This window comes from Trachinotus anak, unplaced genomic scaffold, assembly GCF_046630095.1.
Source record: "Trachinotus anak isolate AG129_WGS33_773 ecotype Australia unplaced genomic scaffold, CSIRO_AGI_Tana_v1 ptg000007l, whole genome shotgun sequence".
NCBI classification, from domain to species: domain Eukaryota; kingdom Metazoa; phylum Chordata; class Actinopteri; order Carangiformes; family Carangidae; genus Trachinotus; species Trachinotus anak.
The window spans coordinates 24,254,124-24,266,032 of NW_027273858.1; the positions used below are offsets into that span (position 1 = coordinate 24,254,124).

An 11,909-nucleotide genomic window follows, 5' to 3' on the forward strand; every position below is an offset into this window, starting at 1 on the left:
ATGGAGGTGTAGAAGTTCACCATCATAATCCTTGGCAGGTTGAACTTCTTCAATTGCCTCAGGAAATACATCCTCTGCTGAGCTTTTTTGATGAGGGAGCTGATGTTTAGCTCCCATTTGAGATCCTGTGTGATGGTGGTTCCCAAGAAGCGGAAATGCTCCACGGTAGCCACGGGGGAGTCACACAGGGAGATGGGGGTGGGTGGGGCTGGGCTCTTCCTGAAGTCCACTATCATTTCCACTGTCTTCAGAGCGTTTAGCTCTAGGTTGTTCTGCCTGCACCAGGTCACCAGACGCTCAGTCTCCCACCTGTAGGCAGACTCATCGCCATCAGAGATGAGTCCAATGAGAGTGGTGTCGTCTGCAAACTTCAGGAGCTTGACAGACTGATGGCTGGAGGTGCAGGTGTTGGTGTACAGGGAGAAGAGCAGAGGAGAAAGAACGCAGCCTTGCGAGGATCCAGTGCTGATGGTCTGGGAGTCAGACACGTGCTTTCCTAGCTTCACATGCTGCCTCCTGTCAGACAGGAAGTCGGTGATCCACCTGCAGGTGGAGTCAGGCACGCTCAGCTGGGAGAGCTTGTCCTGCAGCAGAGCCGGGATGATGGTGTTGAAGGCAGAGCTGAAGTCCACAAACAGGATCCTGGCATAGGTCCCTGAGGAGTCCAGGTGCTGGAGGATGAAGTGGAGAGCCATGTTGACGGCGTCGTCTACAGATCATTCAAAATGAAATGAAAAATGAAAAATTCAAAATACAATCATTCTAAATGTCACAAATACTCTGACAAGAAACTGATTTAGTATGACACTTTAAGATGATCAACAATGTAAATTACATCTGCTGCCTTTCAGTGCCTCTTTTGCAGCCTCTGACTTCTTCTGGTAGGCCTGGGTATGACTTGGCTGGATGTACGTCTGCCTATGGGAGTCCCATGTTCTATTCAACTGGAGTGGTCATTGTCACTTGAAGAAAGTGATGTGTTGGTATCCATGAGGGAGTTTGATGTGGAATGATCTAAAGGAGAGAAGTCTAAAAGAAATAACAGAACTGTGACATGCCTGAAATGAAAAATCATCATCAAATGTTTTTGCAATTAGATACAGATCTTTCTTTAAAATATAATTTTTGATAATGTAATTTGTTATAATAGCCAAGGCAGAGACATGACATCTCAAATGATATTTGTGAAGCAGAAAAACCCTGAACATTGATTACAACTAATTTTATACTGAGACATACCTTCCTCTGAAATTCCATCTTGTGTTGTTGGACTTGGACCAGGATCAAGCTGTATCTCAAGAATGGTGTTTTCCTCCAGTGTCTGAGCTGAGTAGTTAGGGTTAATAGATTTCATGTGATCAGAATCAGGTTACCAAAAATAACTACACTTTCAAATATGATAAGAAGAAAATAATACAGTTAGATTATAAAGCAACACTTAAATCTTTAAAACACAGCTATTGTCAAGACATGAAATAGTATATAGACTTATGCCAGAGGTTCTTTTACCTGATTGGTTGAGGATCATGTTCCAACGAATAAAGTAACACTCCCCACTTTTTACTGATGATGACTTAACCAAAATCTGATTTAACCAATATCAATGATTTATGGATGACAGAGAAATGTATCTACCTGCATCAGGAATTCTGTCACGTACTGTCAGGCATAAATCCGGACTGGCCTCTATCAGTTCAGAAAAGATGTCTTCCTCGACTAATGTGTTGGTTTCATCAAAAGCATCAAGTTCGGTAGCATCAGGAATTTGACTGTAAGATAAGCATGAAAACAGATGTAAAATTGATACCCAAATTGAAAACCAAAATGTCCATCCTAAATACATAAATCCTTGTGTTTATTTGTTGTGAAGGCAACTTTGAGATGGCTACTCACCTTGAGCAATGAAATCCAAAAAGGTGAACCCCGACAGCAATCGGATGTACTTCCTGGTATTCTGGTACTTCACCTTGAGCAACATTGCCACATCTTTAGACTGCACCTTGTAGAATATGTGGAGAAATGTGGCTGTTAAACAGACTTCATCAGGTTTTCATTTTTGAGACTGAGATGGACGCATTGTGGTCCCTGGCCTGTAGCAGTGTTTCAGCCGCCACTCTGAGTTTGGGCCCGCCACAGTCTTTCACAGTAAAAAAAACAAAAACTGCCGTCTCTCTCGCACGCAGTCACACCACACATGCACACACACACACACAGATAGGCTATGGGTGCATGAAGAGGTCACGCTTGGCCGCTAGAAAACGGTAAATGCGATATATCACGAAATTACAGCCGAGTGAATGTTGTCCCTGCCTGATTAAACGGAGACACCACCACCCCTCCCCCACATTGTTGCACAGTTTTACATTCAACAAAAAAACTCACCATCAACGTTAACATGAATCCACCTCACCTTAATACATTTAAAAACAGTTATTTTATTGTAATACTTAATATTTGGCCGATACGTTGCCACTGGTTAACTTTTGTTTCAAGCAACCACTCCTTGCCAGCAAACGTGAATGAATTTAACTTTAATTAACAGCCTGCCTCAACCAGCATCGATAACAACTCAGTTGTTTTACACCCCATGATTTTATCACGACTTCATACAGCGTTTACCATCCGGTAGACGTAAATATATTCGGTTCTTACCTTCTTTAAGCTGTGTAACGTTCATCCACACAATCCACACAAGGTTTTTCTTTCCCGTCGAGTGAAAAAGGCGGGCTGCGCACCTCCAAACCGGATGTTGTGATCAGCTCCGCCAGGAGTGAGTGCAACTCTGTCACAGGTGTCAACATTTAACTCGCTTAATTGACAACGCTCGCAGAGCTTTATTATCACTGCAAGTGTTAAAACAACACCAAAATCAACACCCACCGACTCAAATTTATTAACACTGAAAAAACAACACGACAGATTTTGCTGTGTACCTCCAGAATTTGGGAGTGAAGAGGATGGAATTGCCTGCCAGCAGTCCTGACCTCAAGCCCATTGAACACTTGTGGATCAGTTTGGGCGTGCTGTTCGTGCCAGAGTGACCAACACAACCACGTTGGCTGACTTGCAACAAATGCTGGTTGAAGAATGGGATGCCATCCCACAGCAGTGTGTGACCAGGCTGGTGACCAACATGAGGAGGAGGTGCCAGGCTATGGTGGCTGTGTATGGTTCTTACACACGCTACTGAGGCTCCTGTTTGTTAAATGAATAAATTGTTAAATTGCCACTAAGTCTTGTTTCTTCAGAATTCAGTCATCCAATCCACCAAACAACACCAAAAAAGAGTCAACAGCAAAAAAAAGCTGTTTGGCATTGGCAGAGAAGATTTGGTAAATCTTTCATGCGCGCAACCCACATACTCAGCTCTGCTGCTCATCCCACAAATGCATGTTCCTTACAAATGTGGCACCATTTAAAAGGGACATAAACAGGCTTTTTAACGGTATAAGATTTATTGCCAAGAAGTATTGTTACAACAAAGAAATAATCTACCAAACACAAATTTCCTTACTTTTTGTGCTTAGTTTAGACACTGGGATCTGCTCAGACAGGCAGCTGCTGGCACGGTGCCATGTTGGCAGTGGATACGGGTCAGCATGGGCACCCTGACCGGTCTGCAGCCCCATATGCAACAAGCTGTGATGCAGTGTGTGTTCTGACACCTTTCTATCAGAACCAGCATTAACTTTTTGAGCAATTAGCACACTGTTAGCAATTGCTGTTAATTTACAGCAGAATTCCAACAGTATTAACCTGTTATTTTTGAATACATCACTCTACTGTTAATACAAACAGAAATTTGGTAATTTACTGTTCTTTTAACAGAACTATACTGTTTTCCTAAAATACAGCACTTTACCGCTAATCATTTATCCAAATTATCTAAATCACAGTATCATGTTGTATTTTTTGCATTGTGGGAAATTGCATTGTGGGAAATTTAAACCAAACTGCACATGGGAACGTGGATCTGTGCCTCTCTGTATCCATCCCCATCTAGCAAATAGTTTGGTGAGTAGCAGTTTTATTACATTCGGAAATTAGTGCAAAGTATATTGGCAATGTTTTCAGTTTTTTTTAATCAGCCTACTGAATATGTGCATGTGATGAAGAATGATTCAGTAGCTAGCTAAATTTTCACAGATGATTCCTACATGTCTAAGGTAACCTGTGGGCACACATATTTTATTTTATTTTATGCAGGAGTCAAGGAAGTTCTCTCTCTGGGTGAAGATGTCAAGCTGTCCTTTTTTGTCACCCAGCTTCTGAGTTTCCATTGAAAAAAATACACTGTATATATATATATATATATATATATATGTGTGTGTGTGTGTGTGTGTGTGTGTGTGTGTGTGTGAATTTATCAAGGGTACACTTTGTATTTTGCTGTCTTTGTTCTAGGAATCTGCCACTACAAGCTGACATTGAGAGGACAGTCTCCATTCCTGCAACTCCTCGTCTGATACTGCTTGGTATGTTTACATCACTGAATAGGCAAGCAACAACATTCTCTGATTTCTTTTGTGATATGAATGCATTGTTGGTTTTCAAATGTTTACACTTTCTCTTGGTTGGAGGAATAGTCAATACATATTCACATTTGCTAAAAAACGTTACATTTAGAGACATGTTCAGAGACATCAGCACAATTGGACATACCCATTGTTTTATCAAAAGCACCTCTGACAGTAACATGGTTGTAGGAGTGTAAAAAACAAAGCAGTTTATCCTTTTGACAAAAGGCAAACAAAATTCACACATTTATATCACAATTACTATTTTGTAACAATAAAAACTGTGCTGCTATTTATATTGAGGACAGTTTAAATCAGAGGCAGTAACTGTAACTAATCCAGTATGAATAGAACGTTCATAGAGATTAAAATTATTTTTTGGAACTCAACACAAATCATTTCAAATACGGACTGAAAATCCGTAAAAAATTGACAGGACAATTCTTTGTCGCGTTTCAGGTGGAACAGCAGGACGCTGTATTCAGCACTGGATGGTCAGCCTTGAGGGCCATGTAATATGTGAGGGAATCCAACCCACCTTCTGGACAGGGCTAGCTGCCTTATTTTCCACCTTCTACATCTTCAATCTCAAATACCAAGAAGAGGTCTCATGCACACTTGAATTCATCCAAAGGTTAGGTATTTTCACTAAAACATGTGTTTCTTATCTTTTCAATGGTATGCTATTGTTAACAAAACATTTTCTGCTTTTTGTTGTGTTGTTAATGTAAGTAAGTTACACAACTTGATTTTTACACTGTCTGAAGAGACACTATTATTTTTCAGGCGCTTCATTGGTATAAACCCTGAGCAAGGCACCAAGGCTGGACGGGGCAAAGTCTTGTCAAAAAAAAACTGGCAAAGCCACCAGCAAAAAGATGACAACAGCCAACCCACATGTATCCACTCTGCTGAGAAGACTGATGGACTTTTACTGGGACTTCATTTAAAATGGTGAGATTATTCAGTCCCATTACACACACACACACACACACACACACACACACACACACACACACACACACACACACACACACACACACACACACAAAGACACCAGCTTGTCTCATTGCTTTAATTCTTTTTCCCTCACAACCTCACCCTCTTTCTCTCTCCCTTACAGGGTAGAAAGTCTGAATCACTGTTATTCTCGCCTGAAATTTGTCTTTGTTTTGTTTTTGTCTTGTTTGTTCTTGTTGTTTCATTATCTGAACTGTTATGTTGTGGCTAGTTTCACGTCAATATTTCCAAGTCTGAATGCCTTGTTCTTTTATTGCACTATTTTCAGCAAAAAGTCAAAGGGTTGTTTTTTTTAATAGAAAGAAGGCACAGTCTGAATGTAGGGAATCTAAATTCATGTTAAAATAAAATGCTTTTTAAGAGGCAGAACCCCCTCAAAGCAGCCGGTCCTGACTCTGTCTCTCCATCATCCCTGAAGCACTGTGCTGATCAGCTGTCTCCAGTGTTCACGGACATCTTCAACATCTCACTGGAGACCTGCCACGTGCCAGCCTGCTTCAAATCCTCCACCATCATCCCTGTCCCCAAAAAACCAAGGCCCACAGGTCTAAATGACTACAGACCCATTGCCCTGACCTCTGTGGTCATGAAATCATTTGAGCGCCTTGTCCTGTCCCATCTCAAATCCATCACTGACCCACTCCTGGACCCCCTGCAGTTCGCCTACAGAGCCAACAGGTCTGTAGACGACGCCGTCAACATGGCTCTCCACTTCATCCTCCAGCACCTGGACTCCTCAGGGACCTATGCCAGGATCCTGTTTGTGGACTTCAGCTCTGCCTTCAACACCATCATCCCGGCTCTGCTGCAGGACAAGCTCTCCCAGCTGAGCGTGCCTGACTCCACCTGCAGGTGGATCACCGACTTCCTGTCTGACAGGAGGCAGCACGTGAAGCTAGGAAAGCATGTGTCTGACTCCCAGACCATCAGCACTGGATCCCCACAAGGCTGCGTTCTTTCTCCTCTGCTCTTCTCCCTGTACACCAAGGCTAGAGAGCCCCACTGTTGCTGATCAATTGCACCAATCACCAGAAAAAATTCCTTGTATGTGAAAACATACTTGGCAATAAAACTGATTCTGATTCTGATTCTGATTCTGATTCTGATTGAAGAGGTCATGAAGTCCAATTGTCTGCTCCTCCATCATTTATATTCCTTTCTCCTGTAAGAGTGGAGTGTGCACATTTATTCTGAGAAGAGCAGCAAAGGCTTTCTCAGTCCCCAGCACAAAAGTTATCCAGCTTTATTTTTTTCCTTTGTATGTGTACATTAAAATACATATATGTAATAGAAAAAATAAATCAAATACATGCACACTAACAGAATGTATGCCCTCACATTAGTTAAAATAAAAGTAAAAATGCAAATGAGCAAAATAAATATCCACTTTTCAACAGACACCTCAGCATCTAGTTTTTATGTAAATATGGTCAAGTTCATATTAAATAAGAATTCCTTTCATGTTATTAGGCTACTCACATTGAGTGCAATCCATCCACACAAGTACACAAGAACATTACAAATAACAATTCAACACCATAATGCACCTATGAGAAGAGCAGCAAAGGGCACAGTGACACACACAGCGGCGGGCACTCTCACAGTCTTGTGCAGTCAGATAATATGCAAATGAGGGAAAAAAAATCACCGGCAGAATTAATGGAATTAACGGCTGTCTTTTAATCACCAAAACTAGTGGTAACTCTTAGCAACACATTAACAATGATCTCTTTGCAGTTTAAGAATAAATGACTTCCAGGCGTGCTAGCTTAACTAACAGGGAGAGAGAGTCACCGCATCTCTTACCTGCACAGAAGTTTTCCATCTTTTGCCGGGAATATGGAGCTATGTCACCTATGCTTCTTTGGTGCATCGCTAATTGCACCCCCCCCTCCATGAATATTCATGTGAAGTCCATTGTGGACTGTGAAGCAACCTTATTTGCAGCACATCTCTCCACATTTCTGCCATTTCCCTTCGTCCAACTGGCAGTGGATATGCTTGTTTACTGCTCCAGTCCAACTTGTGTTGGATGATCAGGTCTATCATGTTCTCGTTCAGGATGGGACTTTGGCTCAAACTGATGAGGTAGAACTGATCCCATTGCAAACTACTGGTTTGCAATGACCTTCTCAAGGATTTTGGAAATAAAGGGGAGGTTGGATATAGGTCTATAATTGGCTAAAACATCTGGATCAAGAGTAGGCTTTTTAAGTAGAGGTTTAATTACTGCAACTTTAAAACTCTGCAGTACATAACCAGTTGATAAAGATAAGTTAATCAGACTTGATATAGAGGTGTCGATTAAAGGAAAAAGTTCTTTGAGCAGCCTTGTTGGAACGGGGTCTAGAAGACAAGTCAATGGTTTAGATGAAGAAACTGTTGAAGTGAGCTCAGAGAGATCTACAGGAGAGAATAGGCATCCAATGGCGGGTTTATACCCACAGCCTACACCCAGTAAGTCAGACTACCAACACCCCAGAGTTTTACGTTGGAGTCAGAATAACATTGTGTCCAGGGGTTTAACATGGCAAAAAAGCAAAACAAAAACAAAAAAAAAACATGATATTTACACAGGGGGGCACTCCGGTGGCTCAGTGTGTACTGCAGCAGCCCCGCTTTGGGTCCGACTGGTGGCCCTTTGCTGCGTGTCATCCCTTTTCTCTTTCCCTCACTCTCCTGTCTCTCTCTCACCATCTCTGTCAAATTACGGGCAAAAAATAACTTAAAAAATATTTAAACTGTTTAGCAAAACTCATCAAAAACTAAAGGGCAGTGGAGTAGAGGTGATCATCAGTCCTAAGGTCCATGTTTGACAGATGACACTGTGTTAATGCATTAGCTAATGTTACAAGAGTTTATATTTGCTAACTTACATTACTGCAGTCCACACTATGATTAATTATTAATTATTACCTGCACTTGGTGGTATGGTTTTATGGGGAGAAGTAGCTGCTTGCAGGCAGGCTATATGTTGACTGGTGTTTCCAGTGAGTTGGTCTTCAGTCCCAGAGAGTGGAACCGAGTTGGCAATATCCCACACTCAAAGGTCCCAGGGTCACTCTAAACAGCAAATGTGGCACCTAATGCGAACCATACTATTATTCTAATAAATGGGAATCTTATTTAATATTATTTTGTTTGCCCAAATACAGCTATATATATGTTTGATTAATATAATTAATACATAGACCTGATAAAGATGATGATCCTCGGATAAGTAGGTCTTCTGGAATAGATAATACTCATGGCCTGGAAAAGTATTACATCATTTTATTAAAGAGCTAATTACTCAGTGTAGTTATTGATGTTGTTGTTAGCAGCAATCTGGAAAATGTCCTCTAGTGTTAAAACAGTGACGGAGGACAGTGGAAGGTCATTGGTCTGTCCAGCGCTGTACTGTCTGTCACAGGCTGTTTGAGCTTCAGTTTCTGACAATAGGCTGGCAGCAGCATGATCTGAATTGCTGAAGCTGGCAGGGCAGTGCTTTGTAGGCGTGTCCATACGGAGCATAAACATGGTTCATGATGTTTTCACCACTCACTGGAAAATTTACATGTTAGTGGTATTTCTTCTCTTCTTCTCTATTACTTTCTTCAGGCTGGCTTTGTTAAAGTCACCAGCAACAATGAAAGTAGCCTCCAGGTGTAAAGTTTCCTGCAGGTTGCTAACTCAGTACAGTTCATCCAGGACCCGAGTGTTGTATTTTTATGAACAACAGCGCTGTGAACTCTGTGAAAAAGTCAAGATCAGGGGTACGCACCCGCTGATATTGTTTGTACATCCACAATCCACTGGTTGTTGACAGTGATACAAACATCACCTCCCTTACCCTTAGCCTTAACTTATGAGAGAGAATAGCTGAAATATCTGAAGCCGTTGGGGCTTTAAATTCTGATGCAGCAGCGGGGTCAAATGGTCTTCCAACTGATATATATAAAAAGTTTAAGAATAAGTTGGTGACCCTCTTTTTAATAAGTATCAGAAATCATGAGTCTGTCTGTCTTTCCAATTCAGTGAGAACAGCCATGATTATACTTCTCTCAAATTCAAGTAAAAGCAATAACAAAGACTGGATATATACATCCTATAAATTTAATAAACTTAGGTACCAAATAATCTCTATAAAATTCAGACAAAGAGGTTGGAGGGTGTTCACCCTGCGGGAAAAGATAATTTATATAGTTTATAACGGGGAACAAGGATTTTTTTAATGTTAAGACAGGCATTAAATATTACACATAACCAAAAGGGGGAACCAGACACAGGCCTTTGATATGTGTGGCCCTATCTATTTGGCATAATCTCTTCTTTTGGTGCTGGAATAGAATTTTGTTATTGAATGTGATTATTGCATACTGATCTTGGAGCTAAGTTTCTGACAGGTTCTGACAGTCTAGTTTCTGAACCATTTAAGATCCCCAGGGGGTGTCCCCACTGTTTACCTCTGTCTCCACTCCTTTTGTTGGTGATAAAACCCCTGGCTGTTGCTATAGGAACACATAAACAAATTAATGGAATTACAATTGGAAGTAAAGAACTAGGTTTGAGCAATATCCAGAATTTAATATCTCACTACGGTCCAGCTCAAATATTGTGTTATATATGACATTTGATATGGGTGGGGAGGTTGTAATAATACTACTGTGCTAGCAAAATTGTATTTGCAGGTCTTAGTGGCTTCACTCGTTGTACAGACAAATACCATGATAAAGAGCAAAGAGAATGTAAGTAATCAAGCTAAGGTTACATGACAACTACTACTAATACAACTATAGCTAATGTTCCCACCTCTCAATCAGAAAAAAATCTTCATTCCTTTCAACTCCCTGAGAGCTCTCAGAGCCAGGACTGTGTAGGAACAGTGGATTTTTTTCCCGGTGGACACACAGAATAGACAGCTGGTGGAATGTGAGGACATACTACCTGAATTTGGCAGACAGCTTACTGGGTTAGAATTGCTCACTCCACCTTTAAGAAGGAGCAGTGAGTTAATGACCAAATCACACTGTGATTTATCACCTCAGATTGTATAAGTTGTCTTACTAATCACCTTGGTCAACATGTGTGATGATGAGTTAGGATGCATGGTTGAGCAGCTTTTAATATCTCAAGAAAGCCTTCACAAACATGTTCATACACAGTCAACCATATAACATAAAACGCAAGTACATGAGATCTGCAGTGAATGTGAGAAGGTTGAAACAGTATAGTTGCTTCTTTGGCTCTGCTTGCTTATCTGTAAAAGTCACTGCAAATATGCAAGAGTTTTGAAAGGAGGTTATAGATATACTGTTCTCTCACTTCCTCAAGATCTCCATTACAGTGCAGCACAGCTGCAGATTAAACTAATGGACACTTTCAGTAGTGTTTACTTTCTGCTGACTTCTTGCATCAAGTGTGACTTTCAGGAAAGATTAATCTCTTCAATAGATGTGCATCAAACAGTAAAAAATCACATCTGTTGAGCACTGAGTATAAGAGAGACACTTGTGCCACATAACTGCAGCGTTTATGGTTTGAGTCTAACCTAGGATCTTTGATGCATGTCATAATCCCTCTCTCTCCTCTTCCTCTCTCTCCTGTCTCTTCACTATCAAATGTCTAATAAAGACAAAAAATTAATTTAAAGAGACAATCTGAAACACGGCCAGCAATTAAGAGCAAAGTTTATTACCTAGACTTTTTCCAAATAAGAGGTTCAGGTGCAGGCCCAGTTCAAATCCAGGCTGTGAGTGGTAAAAGAGAGAGAACATTATCAGTGGAAAAACTGTAGGGAAGGAACCGCCTTAAGACTTGGAATTAGATCCCGTTAATGGCTTTAGGGTGTGACATAATGCTTCATATGCTATCAGTGCCATCTGTGTCCAAATGGGATTGAATTACATCTGATCATAATTTCATTTTTCCTCATAAACTTTCTTTGTGAACTGTGCTTCTGGTCATTCTGTGGATTATAGTACAACATGTAAAGAGAGGGGAAAAGAGAGAGAGAGAGACCAGGAACAGCTGTATATACTATAGGTAATGGTGTTATCAATAATAATAATAAACGACTGTGGTAAATAATGATGAGTAGTGCTGCCTTAGAAATGGAGACACTTGCAGAATGAGGGGGAGAGAGAGACCGAGAAAGAGAGAGAGAGAGAGAGAGAGAGAGAGAGAGAGAGAGCCCAGTGCATCATGGGAATCCCCCAGCAGTCTAGCTCTATAGCAGCATAACTAAGGGATGGTTCAGGACATACCCGAGCCAGCCCTAACTATAAGCTTTACTAAACAGGACAGTTTTAAGCCTGATCTTAAAGGTAGAGAGGGGGTCTGCCTCCCGAACCCACACTGGGAGCTGGTTCCACAGGAGAGGAGCCTGATAGC

At 41.1% G+C, this 11,909-nt stretch overlaps 1 long non-coding RNA gene across 1 annotated transcript; it reads right to left on the bottom strand.

The window, feature by feature from the left end:
- Positions 1-761: 761 nt before the first annotated feature.
- LOC139622462 (uncharacterized) lies at positions 762-2,991 on the bottom strand. Its single transcript, XR_011691286.1, has 5 exons — positions 2,653-2,991; positions 1,894-1,999; positions 1,636-1,769; positions 1,240-1,326; positions 762-1,029 (listed from the first exon to the last, which is right to left on the bottom strand). It is a non-coding gene; the product is annotated as an uncharacterized lncRNA (long non-coding RNA).
- Positions 2,992-11,909: the final 8,918 nt, after the last annotated feature.